Here is a 22,651-nt window from a genome sequence, read left to right as displayed (position 1 = left end):
CCAAGAGTAGGCACTGTCTTATGTGCTTAACAGTCTACCTTTTTACATAAGTGAAATGGCACAGGGGTGTAGAATACCCATACTAAAAGAAGTTGACAGTTACATGGTTAAAACCCTGTTTGGACTCGTGTAGCCCGGAGTTACAGAGACTAAGCCTACACTACTGAGGTGACTAGATGGCGAAAATTTAAGTTACAAAAGCTACAGACCGAAAACGGTTGCAAAGTCCTAGTCACCTCACAGTCAAGTTGATAGGGAACGCGAGAGGGTGTTACACTCTCTATTCCCGAATTTTGGCTAAGTTCTTTTGATAGTTTGAAAGTTACATTTTAGAGAATTGCAGTTACTTTAGTAAAGTTTGGAAACCTTTCCCTCGAGATGGCTTTCAAAGACTATCATTTCTATAGGACTGGCATTACCTTTAGCTGCTCGACTGCTTGATGAAGGAAATGGCCCTTGCCCCCTTAATAACCACACACACACACACACACACACACACACACACACACACACACACTCAACTGCGGCGATGAATAAGATAACCAGGTAGAAAAATGTGCCAGCTTTTATACGCGAGAGGAAAGATCCAGAAAACTCTGGGCTATGGCCCGACAGACCCTCAATTTCCATTGGGTAATTAAATAGTTACAAGATGGATCTAATTGGTTTAAAAAACAAATATACAAAATTTTCTATTGGCCAGCCTCCAAAGTTGGCTGGGAGAGATCGACATATTGACAAATTTACCATACCAAAAACAAAGAAGAATCAACTCAGTGTAGTAAACCTTCAAATTAAAAAAAGAAATATCTTAGGATTTTAACAGTTCCTCTTCACACTAGAGGGCATAACATAAGTTGTAGTAGAGACATCTGTTGACAAAAGTTCAAATTCCCCGCACAAGTTGTTACAAGATTTATATTGAAGATGGCATTCTTCAGCGCGCTTCATTCGAATGAACGGGGCGGGTGTACCTCACGGTACAGACCTCCCCACCCCCCCTTAAAGTCTCTCCTCACATTTACAGTCCGACATTTTGCTTGTTAAGCAAAGAACATTTTAAGTTGTATTTTACAGATAGGATTACTTGAAGAAAGTTCATTTTTAAGAAATCATGCCGAAAACGAGTCTTGAAAACTTCTTACAGGATCTCTCCTGTAACGGATTAGGGACTACGGTGGATAGTACAATCCTAGCCGCTTGAGCACCAAGTGGGCAATGACTCAGAATATGTCCGAGATGTTCACTCCCATTCCTTAGCAACTGGTATCCCGACTCTCAGGACCACCTACTAGGTCACTCAGCCGTTGCCCATTTTTCATGAAATAGGACGTGACTACGGTAATCCACACCATGAACCAATCCATGAGATGTAGTGTAAAGTAAACACTATATAACCAGGAATGGATCTGTTCAATTCATAGTTAGTACTGATGCATATTTATATATATTTAATATAATTTCTCATATGAGTTTCTGTTACACCATGCGTGTCATGCAAGCAAAATTGTTTCTTGAAATATAATACATAAATTATGTGTAACGAGTGTCTTCCATCATCACAAAGTTTCTACAGTCTCCTTCCACCAAGACAAAATCTTATTAACACTGTTACAAGATTTGAGTTTGAAATACATTCCGTATTTCCGGTATATATCTGTCTGAAGGTTTCACATGAAACGTGAACTTGAGGAATGTTTAATCTGAGCTGTTTTGCTCTGCTTCTTATTCTTCTTCTTTTTCCTCTTGACGTAACATTTCATCTGACGCCAACGTTGAATAGCCCTTGTGTCTTCTTATAATGAATTCCCCGCCTGTCTGGCTTGTCTGAGTTGCAAGTCAAGCAGGGAGGAAAGAGAAAAGGATGGGAAAATATTCTATGTCAAGGAAATATCATGATAGTCATGTTATGTACATCAATTATGGATTCTCCATTTATTGATTAGGAGGTTTACTCACTGGTTTAGCTCCCATTGAAACATGCAAAGACATATCGTGACCATCAGCAGCTCTAATTTGCCTCGAATTGCTGAGAATTACGTTCCTCATTCATACATTCACTTAATGCTACCAGCTTCGCTGCACGATTATCTTCATCTTATACTCCTACATTTTGTCCATTTCAAAATACTCATTTAAATGACATGTTTAGAGCATCACTAACATATTATACCTTAAAGAAATATTGTAACCTGATGAACAATATAATTCCAAGAATTCGATGTTGGCATATTTCTCGCGTAAGACGTTTGATCGTGTAAGCTGTAGTTCTGCAGAAGAGCTGGAGCTGAAAACTGAAGACCACCTGGATAATTGTTAGAATAGTTAGAATTATTTCAAGTCCTCATACAGATAAATAGCGTAATAAGAGAGATAATTTGCATATTTGGATACTCACGAATATTGATGAGAGATGAACACAACAACGATCCTCCTGAAGCATTTAATTAAGGAATTGTCTTGGCATGAAAATGTGCTTTGTCCATCCAGAATGATATAAGTTTGATCCTCTGTGACAAACTTGAGAAATATGGAGGGACATTTAGTCACTAAACTTTCTACTAGAATTTGAGAAACCGAACGTGGCGTGTAATACATTTTACTACTTCGTGCTAATATTCCAATGGTTCCTGTGGTAAAGTATAATTGTCAATTATAACTTGTTCTGCATTTCCTTTCTTCTCCTTATTAACACACTGCATCACCAAACCACGTTCTCGGAAGTCAAGTGGAAATGAATTACTTCCTTTGGGTTTGCTCTAAATTTCCGGCACATTGCTCTACTGAATTAATTTCATATTCTGCTTCTTATTATTAATATGATTAAAGTTATTAACGTCATTTGAAGTGTGCTGAAACTATTATATTATTACCTTACTCCTAATAAAAATGTTTTCATATAAGGCAGTTTTCTTTCAGTATCACCTCTCAAGCTTCAATTAGGTCTATGGTGCATACTTGGGTCTTAGTCTGTGGTTCAGAACTAAATTATCTTTTCACTGCCACAGGGTGGACCCAATGAAAATATCATCCGACGTCCCTGAAATTCGAACTTGGAACACTTGAGCATGGATTCGGGAGAATGGACTACAGTGAAATTTTCATAAAAGTCACATGATACAATTCGTTTACCTAAAAAACTTTGAGATATCTGCAATGACCAGTGTTGCGATCTGGATAGTGGCATCACTGAGCTGTCATGCAGAATATGTTTAATAAGTTATAATATATAATATGTTTTATTTACTCTGGCAAATTTAAGGATGTACTCCCTTTCTTACACTTAACCAGTCTTAACCTAGAACACTGTTATGAGATATAAAAATAATCGAAAGTAGTACCGAATCTATACTTTTCGGGGTCGCTGAGATGAATAGTGACACTCCGGAACTTTTTAAAGTCCAAGTTCAGCTCCTTTCGGGGTGAGAGCGATGGGGGAGTGATATATAAAAATAATCGAAATTGGTTTCGAATCCACAGTTTTCGGGGTCGCTGAGATGAATAGCTGCAATCCGAAAATTTTAAAGTCCGAATTCAGACGACCCCTTTCGGAGGGGTGAGGGGGTTTGAAATATAAAAATTAATCGAAAATAATGTCGAACCCATATATTTCGGGGTCGCCGAGGTGAATTGTGACACTTCGGTTTTTTATAAGTCCAAATTCATCCCCCTTTGTGGTGGGGGGGTTAGGGGAAAGTGAGATATAAACATGATCGGAAATAGTGTCGAATCCATACCTTTCGGAGTCACTGAGGTGAATAGTAACACTCCGGACTTTTTAAAGTCCAAGTTCAGCGCCCTTGGTGGTGGGGGCTTGGTGAGAGTGATATATTAATAATAATCGAAAATAGTGTCGAATCTATTCTTTTCGGTGTCGTTGAGGTGAATAGCAACGCTCCGAATTGTTTCGAAGTCCAAGTTCTTCCTCCTTTTGCATAGCGGTGAGATAAAAGTGAAGAAGTCCAAAATGACCGAGATAACGGACGAATATGTGTATATTCCAAAATAGCTTTCAACCAAAATTGGAAGTACAGTATGGAAAAATACCTTAAGGTTAAAAGACCCTTAGCCTCGAAAGTAGGGGGAAAATGTAAAAATTAACCGGAAACGACCGATATTTGTGTCTAATCCATAGTTTTAGGGGTCGCTGAGATGAACTGTGACTCCCTGGATGCCGTTCAAGATGAAGGTCAGTCCTAATCGGCAGGCGGGTGAGAACTGCTGAAGAAAAGAAAATGTCCAAAGAGACAGAGATTAAAAACGTACGTGTGTATGTTCTAGCATACCTCTCAACCAAACTTTGTATACACATGACTTACAACACTTGGTGTAAGCATACTTCCGAGGGATGGTACCACAAATATAAATATTATTGAATGTATTTGTTTGATCCGACATTTCGTAACTATTACAAATGATCAAGGAAATACGCGATGCATAAAATAAACTACTTTAATTATCGAGAATTATAAATCTCAGGGCTGTTACTCATGTGACACATGATATAATGAATCTGAGTATCAATACTGAGAATTTTTTCAAGTCATGGGCGCACCATCTTGACAATTGTGTACGGTATATAGGTCGTTTTCATGGTTACAATGATCGTAAAAGTGGACAAAAATATCGGCACTAATAACATCAGTGATTATACTATTCCATGATTTGATAGAAAATAGTTTAAACTATAGGTAACAGACTCCGCAAAATGCTGAAACCTAAGCCAGTACCTAAAAACGGAGGCCCGTCGGCAACCGCTGGTCGCTGTACTCCGGAGATCTCCGGGGCTATTAGTTTTACACTTTACTCCCTTTCCATCGCCGCCCAAAGAAGTGCTATGAGCGTCTTACACAACAGTTTATTTTTTCCAGATAGTAAGTCATATGTGTATCAATTTTGGATGGCAGCTATGCCCAAACGTACATGCATAATCTAGCTGCTGTAGAATCCTGGAGCTGACGTTGCCATGGTTACGGCCGTTCGTTTCTTTGTCCGATTTTTAGATCAGGGGTAGTGTGGTTCCAATATCTCCATTACGGTTGGTTTTAGGACCTTAAAACATGGTTTTCGGGCTCGAAGGGTTTAGCGAGATTTTTCTTTGTGTCAAGGGGCTTAAAATGAGCTTTGTCTCGTCCTTGTACGACAAATTCGATTTCGCCTATAATAGCCTATTATTTTAATATTTTCATATCTTCCACCGTTCCCCCTCGAATTGTTTTGAAAATAAAATACAGCCCATGCTACTCACGGGCAATGTAGCTTCCTATTGGTGAAGTCATTTTTAAAATCGGTTCAGTAGTTTTTGAGTCTATAAGTTTAAAAAAAAGTATACACATTTTTCCTCTTTATAATATTAGTACAGAAATATAGATTACATCCCTACGCATACGGTTGCCGTCAGGAACGGCATGGAGCCGTAAAACAGGGTCAAATCCACATGTGCGACACAGTTCGCACCCGCAACCCCAAAGGTGTGGGTAAAACGATAGAAGAAAAAGATGCTCATTTAAAAAAATTCACCCGCTTTTTTATTTTTTCACCGCTTAAGTGGATTTTCCAAAAAGAGTGTGTTCATTTTAAAGGAGATTGCAAGTACCAATTTTAAAGTCTGTAACGACTTCGAATTTTGAGGTATATGTATCCTCATATAAATAATTCAACTCCTTCCTCACTTATTTTCACCCCCCCCCCTTAAGTGGATTTTCAGGAAACGAATTTTTGTGTTCTTTTATTTTTAAAGAGGATTCCAAATATCAATTTTCATGTCTGTAACATGTAAGGTTTTTGTGATTTATTGTAGATAATTTCGCTGCTGTAGAATCCTGGAGCTGACGTTGCCATGGTTACGGCAGTTCATTACTTTTTCCGATTCCTAGAGCACGGGTAGTGTGGTGCCAATATCTCCGTAACGGTTGGCTTTAGGGCCTTAAAACGTGGTTTTCGGGCCCGTAGGGCTTACCGAGTTTTGATCATTGCGTAAAGAGGATTAAATAGAGCCTTATCTCGTCCTTATACGACAAATTCGATATTTTGCCTATATTAGCCTATTATTTTTATATCTTCCCCCCGTTTCCCCCACCTCGAATTGTTTTGAAAATAAAATACAGCCCATGTTACTCACTGGCAATGTAGTTTTATATAGGTGAAGCAATTTTTAAAATCGGTTCAGTAGTTTTTGAGTCTATGCGTTACAAAGAAACAAAGTTTTCCTCTTTATAATATTAGTATAGATAATAGACAACAAAGATTCATGTACAGTCCATAGTTTTCGAAGTCTCTGAGGTGAATAGTGACACTCTGGATGTCATTGTTCATCCCCATCGGCATGGATGTAAGGAGTGGAAAAGAATATGTTCAAAATATCCGAAATTACGGATTTATGTGTTTTTCTTCCAGTATAGCCCTCATATAAATTTGGTACACGTAGGCCTATGACTTATTATCTGAAAAAATACTGTTGGGTAAAACACCCCTAGCACGCCTATGTGAGGTGGTGAAACATAAAAATAAACGAAAATAATTGATATTAATTTCGAATACATTCCTTACGAGGTCACTGAGTTTAACTCTGACACTCTGGATGGTAAGGTCATACTTCAGCCTATATCAGCATGGAGGTTGAGAAGGGGTGAAAATGAATGTTTTTTTTTTTTTGGTTGCTATTTTGCTTTACGTCGCACCGGCACAGGTAGGTATTACGGCGACGATGGAAAGGAAAGGCCTAGGAATGGGAAGGAAACGGCCGTGGCCTTAATTAAGGTACAGCCCCAGCAATTGCCGGTGTGAAAATGGGAAACCACGGAAAACTATATTCAGAGCTGCCGACAGTTGGATTCGAACCCTCTATCTCCCGGATAGGAGCTCACAGCTGCGGGCTCCTAACCGCATGGCCAACTCGCCCGGTGAAAACGAATGTACAGTAAATACGAGTATAACGGAGATTATGGGTGTACGTGGGTTTGTTCCAGAATAACTCTCAACGAACCTTGGTACACATATGACTTACCACCTGAAAAAAAAACCTATTATGGAGATGAAAAATCACAGACTAATACTAGTAAGGGTGGGGAACGAGATGGACTGACATATAAAAATGATGGAAAATAACCGGTATTAATGTTATGTGTCTCTGATACGAACTGTGACGCTCTGGATACCGTTTAATTCCACGTTCAGCCTCCATTGAGACAAGAAATGAGAAGAGCTTAAAAGTAAATAAAATAAAATGACCGAGATTAATGTTGAATCCACTGCTTTTGGGGTCGCAAGGCTGATTGTGACGGTCTCAATGACAGCTGAAATCGTTTACGTCATATACATAGGGCGACGTGTAAACACATATAGTAACAACTTATTTTTTTGAAAGAAGCAAATACTTCCCAATTAATACTAGCTTCCACAAGGGTAAAGTTTCATTCGAAAATTAGATAATCTAATACTAGTAATCAGATATATCTGAATAACTCTAAAGCTACATAAAAGGTCGTTAAGTCAACATCTCAAAAATAATTCTATAAGCATTCACTTCACACTTAACTAAATGGTGATACAAATATTAAAGGTAAACATTAAAAAACTATCTGGGCAACGCCGGGTACTACAACTAGTCTATGTAATACACATCGTAATGTAGAGTACGTTAAAATACATGGATAATTAGTACTATAGGTACTATTTAAGAGAAAGTTTCGAAAATATGAATTTCTTCAGTATACCGAGATATCGCCTTCAGTTGAGAGGTGAAGAGAACGATTAACAAGAAAGAGAAGAAGAAGAAGAAGAAGAAGAAGAAGAAGAAGATCTGTGAAAGGAAGAGGGAAGTCATGATGAAGAGGAGGTAGGATGAGGTGTTCTCAGGTCAAAACTTGGTGATTCATGCATGTTTACCTAGTATTTCGACACACGCATGTTTAAAATCTGAGCTGCTGGACATGGTGTTGACGTCCACTGGTAAGAGATTCCATTGTCGGGTTGCAGTAACGGTGAATGATTTCGTGTAGATTGTTGTTCTGTATTCAGGAAGGGATAAACACATGGTGCTGCAGGATCGTGTATTTTTGTTATGGTCTTTGGAGAGGAGTTTGGTGCAATCACGGAGATAGGTTGGTTGAGATGTTTTGAGGATATTATCCAAAACGCAAAGAGTATGAATTATGCGTCGTTCTTGCAGGAGATGTCACCCGAGCCGTTTTTAAGACGGTGTGACATGATCAGCGTAACAATGTGCACAGATGAACCTTACGCAAGTATTCTGATCACACTGTAATTTCCTTCCCCATTCTACACCTATGTTGTTGTAAACTATATCGTAATTATCAAAATGAGGTAGTGCGAGTGATTCAACAGGAATTTTCTTTAGTGTAAAAGGCAAAGTGAATTTGAATTTACTGAGACTGTGTAGAGAGATATATCGTTTGGGCAGACCAGGACAGATGTTCGTCAAACATTATCCCGATATTCCTAAGATTTGACTATACTGTATGGGAGTATCACTTATGGACAACTGTGGTAACGTTGTTCGATTGAGTTTGCAAAGTAATTTAGGGCAACCAATAATTATTGCTTGGGATTTTGATGGGTTTAATTTTAATCCGCGAATTTAGCTCATATATATATGGTCACCAAGTCTTCATTCAGGTGAAGAGAGTTTGAGTGTAGGTTTCCTGGTTTACTGTGTGTATATTGTACCAGGAACCATGTATGGCCTGGAACATAATTTTATTTAATGGAAGTCAGCGCAACGGAACGACACTAGCATGCGAAGTAGCGCAACGGAACTGCTGGGGCATGCATACAGCAAGCAAACTACGTCACGCAGGAAGGTGATGCAACTATCAGGTGAACACCACCTGATATTGTCGAACATACTAGACATTTTTTTTACTAACTTTGGAATCCATTGAGATTTCAATAAGGTACGCCATCGTATAGCGCATTATTTAAAGGCAAACCTACTGAAATGTCATTAATAAAGACTTAAGGACTTAAGAGTAATTCAGATGTAAAGAAGATTTTTCCACGAGTGGAGAAAGCTGACCTCGACAGATCGGTATAAAAGAACGGAGTAGGTGAAGTCAGTTCAATTCTCAACATGCTGTCTCACGTTTAGGGGTCGGCGAGGTCTGAACTCAAGACATCACATTGTACGAAACCTACGGTAAAGTTTTCGACAAGACTTAAAGCAATAACTCGTGTTGGAACTTAGAAATTTTCGAGTGATATGATACTAACTTAATAATTTCAAAGTGTTGCCAAAGACTTGTGATATTTAATCACTTTACAGACTTACTATTTTCAACTGCAAATTGAAAAAAATAATTGATTTAAACTTGTATTTATGTTCGAATGAAACTGCCTTTAAACATTCATGAGAGATACGAGTGTGAATATTAAGACGATTTTCAAGTGAAATAATTGGCCATTTAATCTATCAAACTAATCTATTTCATAATAGGACCTTAAATCCGTGTGTATTAGCTATCGGTTGATGTTTTAATAAGGCTAAACCTTCATCACAAGTGAACAGTATTTGACGTTGTATGACATTGCCGTCATAGGAACTTGTAAATATCCTCGAATTAATTTTGTTAAAGCGAATAAGACTTTGATTTTCGTGTGTAAATATGTTATAACTGTGCTTCAACGTGAACGGTGAATCCAATCTAATGAGGAATAACAATCTTCTGCCAGTGATTATACATTAGAGGAAATGCACCTAGTTAAATTCAGTGCCATTTTTACGATTTCCAAGCATAGGACAGTCACAAGTTAATCTTGCCTATTTTGTCATATCAACCTGCTATCACTTCGACTACGTGGGAGCTGGAACGTGGTGACTTCATGGAATTTAAACGTGGTTACTACGCAAGAGATGGAACGTGGATCGACGCTGGATTTGGAACTTGGTTTCTATGCGGGAATCAAACGTGGTACGATGGGAATGGCACTACAACACCAGCTGCCAGGGACTTCATATGCTGTTCGTTGAACCGCATTTCTCTACATTTACAGTCCTGATATCCAGATAATGCAGGTGATATGAGTGCCTCTCTAAACAAACGTGATATTTAAACAGTCTAACTCTATTACAAGTTGAACTTTAGAATCAGTGATTTCGTTCATATTTCTACGAAATATTTCACTCATTGGAATTCACGTTACATTTTATGATTGTTGAGTGACAGTTCAAAAATACACTATAGCACAGAACTTTAGACGAAGATAAAATTTACGATATTTTGAAGTGTTGAAATATTAAAAATACTCAAGTTAAAGTCATTTTTTAAGTGAAAAGATGATATTTTGAATTTTATTTTTTGTCATTTCAACTAATACTTGAAGATATTTATGAAATTTATCAGGAAAGAACTTACTGATTTTCAACGAAAGGTAATCGTTTCATGTTAAATATAGACAATCATAAAAAAACTTGTTTAGAAAATATTTTATTTTGATTTAATGCCACTAGTGAGAAATAATAGGGAACTTATTCATCAAATTCTCAAGCTGAATAAATTAAGTTTTAAAATCTATCCATCATTTCGCTCTGCAACTACCTCTCTCCGTACCTGCTCCGTAATGACCGTACATCCCTTCGCAAGATTCTCATGCCCATATCCTTAAGTTTTACTGGTAGAGTACATATATATCTGTAAGTCATCTACGTATGAGTGGTATTTACAGTGTTTTAATCCGGAAGCTATGCCATTTATGTGCAAAGAGAAAACTAGGGGGCCCAGTACAGATCCTCATTGTATTCCTACGTCAAACGTACGCCAATTTGAATATTCATTGTTGTTATTAAGTACACAATGCCGGCGGCCGGTGAGATAGGAACTGAGCCACTGGAGTGCACTCGCGGAGAAATTTAAACTATTTAATTTGGATATAAGTATGTCTCTGCCAACAGTGTCGAAAGCTTTACTAAAGTCCAAAATGTTAGAACTGGCAGTTGTTTGTTGTCAGTAGCTTGCCTTATGTCATCAGTAATATGTGTTAATGCACTGCAAGTGCAGTGTCTTGGTATGAAGCCGGACTGGTGGATATCGAGGAGATTGTGTTGAGTAAGACAGTTGGTAATCTGCTTGTAGACTAAGAATTCTAAAGCTTTTGACAATATATATATATAAAATGCTAATCGGCCGAAAGTCACTGAAGTCCTTTGCCAGTTTTATTTTCGGAAGCGGGCAATTATGGCCATTTTCCATATTTCTGTATAAGTCCCCTATTGCAGTGAGTAATTAAAGATATTTACCAATGGATGAATGATACGATGGAGAATTTTCATGAGCATTTCGTGGCTTATATTATCTGCGTTTTATTGAGTCAATCACTTCTTGTGGTGTGACGTGACTGAAATAAAATTTATCCCTGTGTGGAGATGACGTATTATCATGTGTAATAATTTTATCTATTTCACGACCGGATTAATTCCCGTTGGTAAGATGAAATTGTCGTTTAATTCATGTACGCTAACATTTATTTCTTCGCAAGATTTTTTTGGTTATTGATGCCAAAATATTTCATAGATTTCCACATCGTCGCAGGGCGTACGTCAAGTCTTATCAAGTTATGGGCGTAACGTAGTCTAGCGCTGCGAATTTTAGAGGTTGATTTATTAGGCAGTGTTTTATAAGTCTGGTGGTTCACTTCTGTTGGGTGGTGTTTAGCTATTAGGTGGCGAATTTCTTCATCTAGCCACGGTTTCGGAACCCTCGAACCCTTTTCCGTACGCACTGGGGCGTGCTGATTCCAGAGTTGCATTACTAGGTCATTCAATGTTGAATCAATTTCTTGTACATTATTGGCGCAATTTATCTCAGTCAACGGCACGGACAGCATCTTATTCTAATTTGTCTGCGTCAATTCGTCTGTGGTCTATGAATGATAATATTTTCGTCCTTGGTTTATAGCTTTGAAATTGGTAGGAAAGGTAGATTATGTAATGTCCAGATAGTCCCGGGGCTGGCGTTTTCCCATGTTGCAGAACTCTAGCTGAATTGTTTGTTATTATTAGATCAAGAAGAATGTGACTGAAATTACTGTGGTGAGTTGGTCCGAGAGGTAAAAATGTCATGTTACATGCTTCGAAATATTACGAAACTGTCGAATTAATGCCGTGGTACTGTCTAAAAAAATCTGTATTGATATCTCCCATTATAATGACGTGTTTATAGTCTGGCAGAAGGTTTAGTATTTCAGTCTCAAGGTCGGTCAAATACCCTACTTTTAGTGGCTTGTTAAGCACTCCCATCAAGCATTTCGCTCTAAACAGTGTTATCTCTACAAACAAAAACTTCGGTTTTAGTTCATACTGTGAAGGTGAAAGGCTAATTACTTGAGGGTTGAGGTCTCTAGCAACATTTCGTAGAAGGACGTACCCGTCCATGTCATCAGCTGACCTTGATAATTTGTTGGTCAACCTCATTTCTGACGTAAGAATTATATGGAACTGGCGCGAATAAAACAAGTCACGGATTTCATCCATGCTCGTTTTGGACAGCAAAGACTGCACATTATAGTGACAAACGTTAAGAGCTCTTGGAAATTGTTTCAAAGTTTCCTTCAAGATAGTAGCGGCTGATAGAGGACGTGAGTTTGCTCTAGCAGCTATGTGTGTGAAAGTAGCGGTTAACGGAACGAGGGGTAAAGGGGATGGAGGTAAAGGAATGCGCTTAGGCCTGCAGTTGTCAGAAGCATGTCATCGTTGTGCTAAAGGGTTTTCCAACCTCGGAACAGAAAATAAAAACTAAAACAGAACTTACGAGAGGACTGCGGCTAAATACCTTTCAAACAATACTGATAACTGTAGAAATAAAAGACAATGTGACGCTAATACCAATGACAGAACACACTACAGACAAATTATACAAGGCAAATCACACAAACGACTGAATTTTAAATTAGAGGGTTCGAATTAGCGATGTTGTACTTGGAAAACAGTTACCTGATAAAGTAAAAAGCGTGATAGGAAACGTGTTATGAGAGAGAAGATGAATGGGAGGGAGAAAGAGAGAAAGAGAAGAAAGGAAACGTGAAAGTTAACTGAAGTGTATTTCTACTATGATGGCAAGGGAAGAGAATATTTCGGTACTCACATTAAAAGCGAATGCAGTTCTGAAGTGATGTAATGATGGGTAGTTATGTTTGCAGATTACAATCTAGGAATATTACACGTGGGCTTGATACGACGCTTTGTACTATCTATCAACTTAATTATGACATCCGCGTGATCAGTCCATGCGTTCCTCACTCCATGAACAGTGATGGCTGCCTTTATACGATTTGCTGTCAAGTCCTCCCGTATCATGGTAAGTGTTCGTTTCAGTTGACGCTTCCGTGTGAAAACCTCTTGCCTGGAGCGGAAGGACGTGAACTTCACAATGATGGGCCGAGGTTTTCCGGGCACCTTCCGTCCTACTCTGTAGCTCCTGTCAATGTCAGTTTTGGTTAGCTTGGCCTCCATTTTATTGCAGAGGCTCACTACAATGTCGTCTGTGTTCTCTTTCAGTAATACCAAACAGACATAAACTTGACCTTCTTTGGTGCCGTTTCAGGGAGTCGCATTTCGCCTCAACTTTTTCTTTGAGATGTTTCATTTCTTTTTCGCGGCTGTCGAGTTTTTTGTTTAGTCCAATCACCAATTCGGCATTGAACTGGGGACTACGCTCAAGTTCTTTCACTGCAATTCCCGTTACATGTCTCGCCACTGCGCTCACAACACTGTGCACGAAGCGTTCGGAGAACATGGCCTCCTCCAGTGCCTTTCTCATAGCATATTCGATTTGGTTGGCACCACTGCTGATACTACCGCTGCTAGCTTTATTAGGATGACGACCCATTTTTAATATTATTCTAATATAAACAACGATATCGATTCAAAACTGGTCTCATCTTGAACCCTGGCTCAAGTTCCACAGATCTGCACGTTTCCACACCACACACTGCTTCTCTTCACTTACAAAATTCGCTTCAACGGAGAGTCATTTCATTTGCGTGCTCCCATGAGCAGAGACGAATATGGTAGCCAGAAGGGGGAACACCTAAGTAAGTTTAATGCAGGAGAGATTAATTCATAGTATCCAACTTCCTTAATACCCCTCCCCCCACACAGACATTTTTATTCATCATGGACTGTTCAGCTTTTTATTAATGAAATGTCTCCCCTATCTTGAAACCATTCATCCTCTGCTAACCATTCCTCTCTACTATGCATTGAATTCGAGTCATCGTTGTCCTGGGTACCCTATTTTCTTCCATTCACTTCGCATGACACAAATGCTAAAGTTTGTTCTTACGAACAATTTTATCCAACAATTTTTTTCCCGAGTTACCTTTTCTCTCTTTATTAGAGTTACCTCTTGTCTTTGTAAACATCTATTACCATCAACAGTCTTATTCGTTGCTTCAAGATTGATACCCGTAATTTTCCATCTAAGTATATTAGTCTGAATCCTGACAGATGTCAAATTGAGTGGCATGATGTTGTCGGTGGAAATCATAACCGGATTATACTGATTCTCAGGATATGGGAAAACTACTTTCTCAAGTCCTCCTGACAGGAACATGTCATAAATGAAGGAAAATACGTTCGGCTTAATTTACGATCCTCTCCGAGTTCATTCTGAATTCAAAGATATCTCCCCCACTATAGGACTACCCTATTTTGCATATTCATCTCGATGTAAATTAATACCGATGGGACAACAAATTGAGGCAACAAACAGAAATTAATAAGAAAGATTTAGATGCTAAAGATGGTGACATTTAAATTCCATGAACAACACACATGTTCAATTGATTCAAATTAATCGCTCGTGTGCAGCAAAGCTGGCCTGTAAACATGGGAATATAGGAATTATCTCTAATGTATTTTAAAGTATTGATGTATTTATTTCTGAGTGCCTTCCTGCATTTCTATTTATTCTCGTATTTCCGTTATCATGAACTTTCTTGTATTCGTACAATTTCGTGTAATGTTTTCATAAAATTGTTTGCTGTGTTCTGGTTGTTGTTACGTAATATATGTTTCAATTTAAATTCACTATTGCACTACTGTAAGCAGGCATTTCCACCGTGATATCTCCCAGTTACAAAGCATTAAATAATAATAATTATAATAATAGTAATTTAATTTCGTGTGGCTATTTCTAGCCGAGTGTAGCCCTTGTAAGGTAGACCCTCCGATGAGGGTGGGCGGCGTCTACCATGCGTAGGTAACTGCGTATTATTGTGGTGGAGGATAGTGTTGTGTGTGGTGTGTGAGTTGCAGGGATGTTGGGGACAGCACAAACAGCCAGCCTCCGGGCCATTGGAATTAACCAATGAAGGTTAAAATCCCCGACCCGGCCGGAAATCGAACCCTAGTCCCTCTGAACCGAAGGCCACTACGCTGACCATTCAGCCAACGAGTCGGACATAATAGTAATAAAAATACTAAATTATTAATTTAATGACATTTAGAGGGCTATACTAAGAGAGCTTTGTAATCCGTAAATCAAATTTAAACACTACATAATTTCACCTGTATTATAAAAAATCAATGAAGAGCGCAAATAAGTGTCTAATAAATACGGGAATATAGATTTCAAATTGAGGAGAACGTGGTCGGATTATTGGATACTCAAGCAATGATTCTCCATTGATATCAGGAACATTTAATCTGTGCACTTCTTTTTATCCTACATGTTGAAGAATAAGGACAGCTGCTGATGTGATTGGTCCGAAACGTGAAGATGAAGTCAGCTAGTTTCTTTCCAGCCCTACTCTCTTCCCCAGAGACGACATTAACCAAGCTGTAAGTTCCGCTAACTCGGTCACTCTGCTCCCTGCACCTGGGGCTCTTTGCTACAAGTTTGCACGCAAACCTGTATCATTTACCGAACTTGCTCTTGGACACCGTTCTATTGATAATGATAATGGCGTTCAAGTAAAATAGAGGAATTCGTCGAACAGTAGCTGGTTTTACACTATATATAACATTCCTTTCCTCATCATTCGTGCGTGCACAAAATCAAATAATTATTCCCCTTCATCCATCGCCTCACCTCAGATAACACACATCTCTTAAACAGAGAGAGAGCTCCACCCCCTAAGTGGCTCTCCATCACAGTGGGGTGTGGAATGAAAGGTTTTAATTATTATTAATAATCGACAAAACTGCTACTAAAATATTAAGCCAGATATAAATACATCATTTTGGATTTGTTCATGTAACTCCCATAAACGACATTATGGAGAACGATTTAGTATCTTACAGCTTATAGGGGACAGTGATAAATTTTTACGATTATTAGAAATAGGATTTAATTTCCAATTTTACTACTGTATTTCACTACAGAATGAACAACAACCAGCCAATAATAAAAAATTAAGTTCCCAGTAATGAGCAATTCCTTTCCACCAATTGAAAATATTATTTAACTAAACTTGATATTCTCTTGCATCCGGGAGATAGTGGGTTCGAATCCCACTGTCGGCAGCCCTAGAGATGGTGTTCCGTGGTTACCCATTTTCACACCAGGCAAATGCTGGTGCTGTACCTTAATTAAGGCCAAGGCCGCTTCCTTCCAACTCCTAGCCCTTTCCTCTCCCATCGTCGCCATAAGACCTATCTGTGTCGGAGCGACGTAAAGCCACTAGCAAAAAAAAAAAAAAAATAATAATCTCCTAGGTTCCTTACCTACTGACATCACATATGTCTTGGGAAGGTTAATTTTAATACCATACTCATTGCTCCTATTTTCAAGTTCCAAAATATTCAGCACAATCAGTCATCCAGATAAGACTACTGTCGTATATATAAGATGGCATACATTTTGGCTTTTGGTATTTATCAACTACTCCGTGGCATGTATCAGTTGTATTAGTGTCTTTGTAAAGGTTTTTTGTACTTTGGGAGTTCCAGTGTTATGGCACCAACTCATATCTTGAACTGTCGTCTTTAGGAGAGGCCATATGCAACATGGAATGTCACTAAGCGTATATGAAATCTTGGAGATACAGAAGGATAACAAGCAGATGATTATTTTCCTAATCTTGGCGTTTTTATTTCACCTGCAGTTAATGCTTCCCTGGCCACAAATAATGGTCCGAGCTCCTGCTGGTGATTTTGTTCCCGACTCATTCCGGTCGTGTTTCAAGGTTCACAAATACGTCAGTCTCGAGTCCTCGAGTGAGTAGGTGTACTGGCACGTACTCCTGGTAGCCCTTCGGGACAAAATTCTGGCATCCCATCTTCTACCAGAACCGTAAAAGTAGTTACTGGGTCATAAAAATAGTAACGTATTTTTAAAATAATTTGCTTTACGTCGTACCGACACAAATAGGTCTTATGGAGACTATGGATTAGGAAAGGGCTAGGAGTGGGAAAGAAGCTATTTTTTTTTTGCTAGGGGCTTTACGTCGCACCGACACAGATAGGTCTTATGGTGACGATGGGATAGGAAAGGCCTAGGAGTTGGAAGGAAGCGGCCGTGGCCTTAATTAAGGTACAGCCCCAGCATTTGCCTGGTGTGAAAATGGGAAACCACGGAAAACCATCTTCAGGGCTGCCGATAGTGGGATTCGAACCTACTATCTCCCGGATGCAAGCTCACAGCCGCGCGCCTCTACGCTCACGGCCAACTCGCCCGGTGGGAAAGAAGCGACCATGGCTTTAATTAACGTACATCCCCAGCATTTTCCCGGTGTAAAAATTGGAAACCAACGGAAGCCATCTTAAGGACTGCCGACGGTAGGGATCGAACCAACTATCCCCCGAATGCGAACTGATAGCTAAGTGATCCAAATATCCAGCCACTTGCTCGGTATAATTTTTTTTGCTAGTTGCTTTACGTCGCACCGATACAGATAGGTCTTATGGCGACAATGGGACAGGAAAGGCCTAGCAATGGGAAGGAAGTGGCCGTGGCCTTAATTAAGTTACAGCCCCAGCATTTGCCTTGTGTGAAAATGGGAAACCACAGAAAATCATCTTCAGGGCTGCCGACATTGAGGGTCGAACCCACTATCTCCCGGATTCGAGCTCACAGCTGCGAGCTCCTACTAACTGCACGACCAACTCGCCCAGTAATAAACTTTCGAAGAGTGGTCTATGATAATGACAAACTTGATCATACCAGAAGATGTAATTGTGTTAACACTATACCTCAACAGAGATTGATTTTACGTACGTATATTATAAAGCTTTCGTATAGTATAATAAGCTTCACACTCAGCCTTAAATATAATTATAGGTGTCCACATGAAATCCTTGAAAGAATTGTTATACTCACGATTATAATGTACTGATATAATACTCTGATATAATCATTATGCACATGATATATGATACGATGCAGTTTATAGGCACAACCTAAGGTGTGTTCATAATCTGTAGTATAAGCGAGTAGCCTAGTTACAGCGGGTAAATTATTGTACGCCCTAATCCTGTTGCATATGCAGGGTATGAGAGCAACATATGCAGCATACGAGCTCTCCTTCACATTCTGTGTTGGAGGAAGAGCTCAGCTGATGTACGAGACGGACAATAACTATAAGTCTCGCGCTTTATGTGTTGGCAACACTGTTATAGCCACATGGTACGTTTTAATTCCCCTGAGCTCGTAGCTTAAAAGATCCTAGCGGAAAGCAAAAAATAAATTATCCTTGGGAGTTACATTAGTTTCTGAGCTACAACTCACTAAATGGTGAGGGCTCCATTTACTCCTGTGTCTCCGTGAGAGGTCTACCTCTTTTAATTTAATGGTACTTGGCTTCGATTATTTTCACAAGAAACTTTATTACATAAGTTATAGTTAACACAAACACCAACATTATTATTTTAAGTACTGATTTTCGTAACCAGCAGAGCAAATAGGATAATTTTATATCCAGTGCCTGTTAAATGGGTTTCTTATCTTAGTCCCGCAAATACTCTACTCCAACGGGCTCCTGCTTCTAACGCGTACACGCCATAACTTCTTTTTTCTTAAATTGCTTTACGTCGCACCGACACAGATAGTTCTTATGTCGACAATGGGCCAGGAAAGGTCTAGGAGTAGGGAGAAAGCGGCCGTGGTCTCAATTAAGGTACAGCTCCAGCATTTTTCTGGTGTGGAAATAGGAAACCACGGAAAAAAAATCTTCAGGGAAGTGGGGTTCCAACCCACTATCTGCCGAATATCGGATACTGGCCCTGAATTTCTTGCTAACACCCCAATCCGCACGAACTAATACAAAAGCATTTCTCTTATAGTAGGTTAAAAATCTTATTTATTAACAGAATGAAACAGTGCAGTCTGCTACTCATATGCACCGCCTTCCAGGCCAACTGACAAGCTCAGTTTCATGGGGTGAGCGAAACGCCACACACACACACACACACACACACACACACACACACACACACACACACACACACACACACACACACACACACACACACACACACACACACACACACATTGCTTTATAACCCAAAAGATTCTTATTGCTGTGATTTTTTATCTGTGGCCGTGAAAGCCTTTTACTGTAATATTAAGTTTTTACTATTTTGATTAATGTTGCTGTATGATGAAGTGTGAAAACAGGAACTTGTAAAACGGCTTATTACGAGTTTCCTATTGAAGATAACCATATGATGTTGAGGATTTTTTGAACATTTGATTAACATCTACAAATGTTACTCACGTAAATTTGATTTATCAATAGTAGTTTAGGCAGCTTCTTCACTTTAATCGTTCCGGTTACGTAAATTTATCGACTTGCTAAATTTTCATTTAAAATTGTTGCACTCTAGGAAAGCTAGGATAATTATATATAGCCTAAAAAATCTGGAATAAATATAATTTCTAATAGTGAAAGAATTAGTGATATTGTTTTGAAACTCACTATCAGCAGCCCTGGAAATTCTTTTCTGTACTTTCTCATTTCCATATCAAACAAATTATGAGGCTATATCCTAATTAAGGCCATGGTACATTCCTTCCTTCCTTCAAGCTATTTAACACCCTATCGTCGCCAAGAAACTTGTCTGAGATGTTGCGACGATATACGAAACAATCCAACACCATGGCGTTACAGTCTTGATTGACCAAAGACTACCGAAAGACCGCTGCCTGCTCAACCCGAAGACCTGCAGATTTCGAGGTTTTACGTGGCCTGAGTGACTAATCCTCTAGGCCGTTATTCTTGGTATCGTAGAGCAGTCGCTATCTTACCGTCGCGTCGGGTAATTCCTTGTTCTTGAATAGAATTAAAGGATCTCGATCCAGAGAGCGTCTGGGAAAAAGACACACTCGGTTCCCTTGGACCACGGTACCGGTGTGACGTTAAACACTAATAATGTGTTAAGTAAAAATTATAGGTTAAAATGTGAAAAGGATCGTGATTACTGTGTAAACGCAAATATCTTCTTCTCTCACATACGTATCATATTCTGATTGTTACATTTTTGTTTTTGGTTTAACGTCACACTAGAACATCTAAGGTTTTCAGCAAAAGAAGGGTGGGGAAGGGCTAGCATTGGGAAGGAAGTTTGCGCTTCCTTAATTAAGGTACATCCCCAGCACTTGCATGGTGTGAAAATGGGAAACAAAGAAAAAAACATATCAGGGCCGTTTGTTACTGAGTATACACATCACACTATTAGAAGTTGTGAATTCTCTCCTTTACAGTTCTTCCTCTCTGACACAGAAGAATACTCTGCTCTTTACGAAACCATAATAAGTTCTCTCATAAATAACCGAGGCTTCAATTTGGTTCAATACATGAGAGATACTTGAAATGGAAAGTGTCGTCCATGTGGTTTGGATTCCACATAAAATCAGAAGTCCCGCGGTAAACGGCTTTAAGATTAACACTCACGCAAAAATACTTTCTTCCTTTCTATTAAGTTCAGAATGTCAACATCTCTTTCGCATACCCGAAATTACCAGCTGATTTGTAGGAATGATTTCAATGAATTGTTTATAGTAAAGAAAAGTCATCTTATAAAGGCAACGCACTAATGAAGTAAACAAATGTAGCATTCTAACGAACGATTGACAATTGAACTGGTGGGTATCCGCACGGTTTGTATCTAAAGAGGGTGTTAATTATGTTTTGATAATCATCATACACAAGTATTATAAAGTATTAAAATCTATAAAGATGAATCTGGTGTAGAAAACTAATTCCTATTTAAATGTTTAGTAATTCAAGAATAAAAATAAAGGGCATGGACTAGGCAGGAAACGGCTGTTGTCTCAGTTAAAGTACAGCCGGAAAATTTGCCAGGTCTGAAAGATGAAAGCCACGGAGGGCTGTTAACGGTCAGGTTCGAACCCAACCCCTCCCGAATTCAAGGCTACATGAGCGCGAATCGAACAGCCATGCAGCCAACTCACTCGGTGGTTCTAGAAGTTGAAATTGTCACCCATTGTGTTTAGAAAGACGAGTGAATGACTATGGAAAAGAGGTTTTATAAAGCTGTCAGATGTCCTAGTCTTTAGGTAAAATGAAAAGGAGAGGTCTAAGATGATGAGAATATGAGAAGAAATATGACGGAGTTGTCATGAATATAAATCTCACTTCACGTTATGAAATTTACTAGTTATTCCACAATTTGTGCATCTTCTTAGAAACCAAGGTAAAATCATTCGTAGAAGATTTAACTTTGTCACCATGATAGCTACGCACACCAGTAGACTATGTTAACAAGGTATGGGTTCAACAGTAGTATGAGTCCACGGAACTCAGTTAGTAGTTGTGTGTTTACAAGTGGCTTCATAGCAATATCATCTTCTCATTAACCTTGCTGGAGATTAGAAACCGTGCAAAGTCTGTTAATTATTCAGCAAGATATCAGTATCTTGACCTGGATTGCAACAACTTCCTCTGTTGCTTTAGGGAACTTCAAAGTCAGTCGGGCTTCAGCCGGCTAATTACGAAGGCGTTATATAATCCTGTTACAAGTTCTATAAGCCGCTCTCATTGCTACATACATTAAGAAAAGCTTGCCTGGATTGGGTTACTAAAAGATATACACGAAATATATGCGAGTTCTCTACTTGCAGAGATATGCTTTCTCAATTACACGGCGTTGTGTTGAGAGAAACAAGGCAGTATTATACATAAATGTATCTTATTACAAATGCATTACACAAAATTCCCCGCGGTCTTTAAATAGGATACTGGGTTCATGTCTTTGTTGTTACTTTTTTTATAATCAGCTTGTGATATGGGTGTTAAATCAGTCCGTGCACTTACTGTAGAGTGTATGTGTGTGTGTGCGTGCGCGCGAAATATTGTCTGATAGAGTTTCTGTACTAGTATTTTTGTAGGAAATTAAGACTAGAATTTGTAAAGGAAAAATGACCGTTGCTTGGTTGTTAGCTACCATTCTACCATTTGCCAGGAGTTTAAATGAGAAAGCACAGAATCCTATTTTTAGTGAGACAGAGTGGAATTCGCCCATTTGACTCCTCAACGGTTTTACCTGTGACAGGGTAGAGCCCATTACATTTTCAATAGAGTGTCACAGATGAGGAAAGGAAAAATGGGGAAAAATAAACGAAGAGAATTTAAAAGAAAAATATATAGAAAAGATGAGGAAACAATATAATTGTAAGAAAAACATAGAACTGGACATAAGAGAAATGAAAGAAAAGAATAGAACAAAGTTGAATAG

The sequence above is a fragment of the Anabrus simplex genome, chromosome 1, assembly GCF_040414725.1.
Source record: "Anabrus simplex isolate iqAnaSimp1 chromosome 1, ASM4041472v1, whole genome shotgun sequence".
In the NCBI taxonomy this organism is placed as follows: domain Eukaryota; kingdom Metazoa; phylum Arthropoda; class Insecta; order Orthoptera; family Tettigoniidae; genus Anabrus; species Anabrus simplex.
Note: the sequence above shows the minus strand (reverse complement) of the source record.